We start from the raw sequence: 5,095 nt of genomic DNA, 5'->3' as shown, positions 1-5,095 counted from the left end.
CCCTGCAGCATTTATATCAGCAACTCCTTTCGCCTGTTTGTCGATGGAAGCTCAAATCGGTAAGGAGCGAGGGTGGGAGTAGTGTTAATATCTCCTGATGGGGAGATATTAGAACAGTCCATTCGATTAGGGTTCAAGGCCTCAAACAATGAGGCAGAATATGAAGCATTGATTGCAGGACTAAAGCTGACAGTGGCAGCAGAAGCAGATGAGGTAATAATTTTTTGTGATTCACAACTTATAGTGAATCAAACAACAGGAGAGTTTTCAACCCGAGATGAGAGAATGTCGGCATACGCAAAGGAAATCATCAGGCTGGCAGCCTCGTTTCGCAACTGCCGACTTCTACTAGTTAGCCGAGATGATAACAGCCACGCTGACGCATTGGCCAACTTGGCAAGTTCAATACAAACTGGAAAAACAAGGACAATAATGATTGACTATTTGTCAGGCCCGAGCATAGAACCACCGATCACAGAACAAGAAACAATATGTGTGGACTTGAGACCAAGCTGGACAGATGCAATTGTTGCAATCCTAAAAGAGGGAAAGCTACCAGAAGACCATAAGGAAGCACACAAGGTCAGATTGAAGTTGGCAAGATTCAATCTGACAGCAGACAAACATCTCTACAGAAGGTCCTTCACTGGACCCCTTTTAAGGTGCGTACACCCTTTGCAGGTTGAAGATTTTCTATATGAAATTCATGAAGGGATCTGTGGAAGCCATGCTGGGGGAAGATCACTAGCTCACAGGGCCATTACCCAGGGACATTGGTGGCCCTACATGCAAAAAGATGCAAAAGCCTACATGAAGAAGTGTGAACAATGCCAAAGTTCGCACCTTTGATACACCAGCCAGCTGCTGACCTGAACCTTGTATCCAGTCCATGGCCATTTGCCCAATGGGGTATGGATCTCATTGGACAGTTGCCCCAAGCAACTGGGCAAATGAAGTACTTGCTGGTAGCAACAGATTACTTCACGAAGTGGATAGAAGCAAAACCTCTTGCCAAAATCCGAGATGTGGACGTCAAGAACTTCATATGGAGAAACATCATCACCAGATTTGGCATTCCAAGAGCAATAGTTGCCGACAATGGAACGCAGTTTGACAGCAAACTCATCAAGAACTTCTGTGCGAAATTCAAGATAAAGAATTACTTTTCAACACCAAGTTTTTCCCAAAGCAATGGGCAAGTAGAAGCATCCAACAAAGTAATTTTGAATGGGATAAAGAAGAAGCTGCAGGCAGCAAAAAGAAAGTGGATAGACGAGTTATCCAATGTACTCTGGGCATATCGGACTATGCCGAGAAGATCAACAGGGGAAACCCCCTTTGCCATGGCTTACGACACAGAAGCAATCATCCCACTAGAGATCGGCATCCCAGGAATCAGAACCCAGGGAGTAGAGAATGGGACTAATGACATACTTCTAGCCCGAGATCTAGATCTCTTAGAAGAAAGAAGAGAGAAAGCTGCAAATTCAGCTCGCAGCATACCAGCAGCAGCTTGCTAGAGCTTACAATAAGAAGGTCAATCCAAGGAATTTTTAGGTCGGCGACCTAGTCCTAAGAAAAGTTGTTGGCAACAAGAAAGATCCCAGAGAGGGCAAGCTTGGCCCAAACTGGGAAGGATCCTACAGAATTACTTCGATATTGGGCAATGGAGCATACCGGCTTGAAGATAATGAGGGCAAAGCATTGCCAAGACCCTAGAACACTTGTAATTTGAAATTTTTCTATCATTAGATGTTCCTTGTTATTTTTTGCCAACGTCATCAATAAAATCTTAGCAAAATTCTCCAAGACTTGTGAATTGATAAAAGATGCATAATGTTGTTTCAAAATAATGAGAACCCAAGTGGAACTCAGGTTCACATTGGGGGCAGAGAGAAGACAAAATTGTTTATCTTCACTTGTTGAAATTTGTAGCAATTTATAAGTTGAAGTTAAAATGAAATAATGCTTAACGCTTGTTGAAATTTGTAGCAATTTACAAGTTGAAATTAAGCCGAAGTAATGCTTGACGCTTGTTGAAATTTGTAGCAATTTACAAGTTGAAGTTAAGTCGAGATTATTGTTTATCTTCACTTGTTGAAATTTGTAGCAATTTACAAGTTGAAGTTAAACCGAAGTAATGCTTAACGCTTGTTGAAATTTGTAGCAATTTACAAGTTGAAGTTAAGCCGAGATTATTGGTTATCTTCACTTGTTGAAATTTGTAGCAATTTACAAGTTGAAATTAAGCCGAGATTATTATTTATCTTCACTTGTTGAAATTTGTAGCAATTTACAAGTTGAAGTTAAACCGAAGTAATGCTTAACGCTTGTTGAAATTTATAGCAATTTACAAGTTGAAGTTAAGCCGAGATTAGTAGTTATCTTCACTTGTTGAAATTTGTAGCAATTTACAAGTTGAAGTTAAACCGAAGTAATGCTTAACGCTTGTTAAAATTTATAGCAATTTACAAGTTGAAGTTAAGCCGAGATTATTGGTTATCTTCACTTGTTGAAATCTATAGCAATTTACAAGTTGAAGTAATACTTAATGCTTGTTGAAATTTGTGGACAATTTACAAGTTAAGTTAAACCAGTATGATGTTCAACACTTGATAAAAGTTTACAAGAAGTTTGTCTATCCGAAGTGTGTCACCCCCAGAAGATTGTACAAAGAAGGAAAAATGTGTGAAAGACATGCAGAATATTCTAAGTATAGAATCATGCAGAAACAATGAAGAGAATACAAGAGTACAAGCACTTAGACAGAAAAAGTTGCATTAGCATTCATTAAGAAAAGGGCACATCGGCCATACAAAAGGCTTATATTGTTCCAAAAGATAAGGAAGAAACAAAATACAATTAAGCAAAAGAAAAACATAAAGCTAAGACTCCTCTCCACCAGTTAGTTGAATTTGAAGATCAGATGATTGTTGAGAAGACATCTCAGCAGCCTTTCAAGATTTTTATCAGCAAGGATGGCATCAGCTGATTCCTTATCATCAGCAGCATCTTTGTTAACCTCATCGCCTTCTTCATCCTGAGTCAAGTCTAGGACTTGCTCATTTTGAAGAGGGGACTTGGCCCCATCAACATCCTTGGATTTTGTTACCAATGCCTCATCCTCTTCCTCATCACCATCCTCAGACTCAGACTCGCCGACGTCTTGACTTGAAGGTTGAGGTGGAAGGAATGGAAGAGGAATATCATCGACATTCCTCAGAGGCGAATCATCAGGGACATTGAATTTTTTCAGAAGAGACATCCAACCAAGGGTGAAACCCTCGTTGCATGCCTGTTTCACTTGAAGTTCATAGGCCTCAGTGACGTCGGCCATGCCTTGGGCATATGCCTTCTCGTCGGCATCTCTTATTTTGGCTTCCTTGGTGGCCAATGCCTCCTGAAGCTCCTTTTCGGCTTGAACCATTCTCTCCTCAGCTTCTCTCTTCTGAGACTCAGCCACTTTCCTGATAGCCTCAGCAGCCTCAGCCTTCTCTTCAGCATTGGTCTGAGCCTTGATTGCAGCCTCGGCTTGGTCCTCCAATTTTTTCATCTTTAATTAGAGACCTTTGTTGGTCTTCTAGAGGGAAGAGAACTCCTTCTTCATCTCAACCAGCTTCTATCGATTTTCGAAAGACTGAACAGAAAAAGAGTGGGCATGCTAGATGGCCTGAAGAAAACACAGGGTAAAAGTTATTGCAAAAATTTCTAAGTATGAAAAAGAAAAGAAAAAAGTACCAGATGAAAGACACTTACTTGAACGGAGTGTTGAAGCATCAACGCATAATTTTTATATTCGCTCAACTCGACGTTTTGCTCCAAGTCGTCTGGTAGCAGCAGAGCAATGCTAAGCGCAACGCCGACATTAATATCCTCGGCACTATCGTTCGCCATGACTGGCTTATCCTTCAAAGTAATTTCAGGTGCCTAGGGGGCAGCAGGCTTCTTAGACCCCGAGGTTGTAGCGGAAGAAAACCTCGGCTTCTTTGATTTTTGAGATTCTGATGGCTGGGTTTCAGAGGGCCACTTCCCAGTAGAGGGTTGAGACTTGTCACTCTCAGCCAACTTGGAGATTGGAAGAGCATCCTCAGACTCAACCTGGGTAACTTTAGGTTTTGGCTGAGCTTTTTTTAATCTTTTCGGCTTCGGTGGGAGCAGGGTTTGTGCTGGTTGATCATCTACGGATGAAGGAATGTTGGCCAGAAGGTCTTTTGCAACTGGTTTTGCGCGACCCATCTCGGCAGTAGGAACTGTTCGGCGTCAGCGGCGGCGCTACGAAATTGGAACCAAGTATGGAGCTGAAGTAGACGGTTGCTCGGCTGGATCAGAAGTTGACCCCTGATCTATCCGAGATGTGAATGCGGTCTGTGGAGTTACGGCAGAAGGCGGAGAGAGGCTTTTCTTCTTCCTTTTGGGAACGTCGGGCAAAGTTGACTTATATGTTGGAATAAAATTGAGAAGCACAGGCGCTTTCCTTTTGTGGATTGACAAGTCCAGAAGTTTCTTCAAATCCTTGCTGGGAACAAAGGATTGGCGAAAATTTTTCGGTGGCTTACGAACAGCTGCAAAAAGAACAGACGTCAGAAACAGATAAAATATTTAAGACTTTGAAAGAAAACAGGCAAAACTGAATACTGGGCTTTTACCCTTGCCCTCTAAAACTGAACGAGGAAGAGGGTAGAGATGGATGTCCTCGTCTGGAGCAAACTCCCAATTTCCCGAGGTAATGAAATAGTCATCTCTAGCCCCCTTGTTGGAGTCTGGGAGGTCGACTACGATTTTGAATCCTATAGACCTCGGCTTAAGGTAATAAATGTAGCCTTTTTCTTTCAAATTAAGAGCACACATGGTATAGCAGTACTGGATATCGGCTAGGGTGATCCTAACGTTTTCCTGTTTAGCTAAGGCAATGATACCATGGATCACTCGATAAGAGTTAATGGCCAGTTGCATGGGGTTCAACTTGTAGTAATGAAGAATCTCGCGAAAAAGGATGTTAAGTGGAAACTGGAGTCCACACTTAATAAAGGCAACCACAAGGAAGGGCGTGAAGTTTTCTGTAGGCATGATGGAGTCATCATCCCCAGCCAACCTC

This window comes from Camellia sinensis, chromosome 6, assembly GCF_055761805.1.
Source record: "Camellia sinensis isolate YWXY chromosome 6, ASM5576180v1, whole genome shotgun sequence".
Lineage (NCBI taxonomy): Eukaryota > Viridiplantae > Streptophyta > Magnoliopsida > Ericales > Theaceae > Camellia > Camellia sinensis.
The sequence above is the reverse complement of the archived record's forward strand: the minus strand, read 5'-3'. Positions refer to the sequence as shown.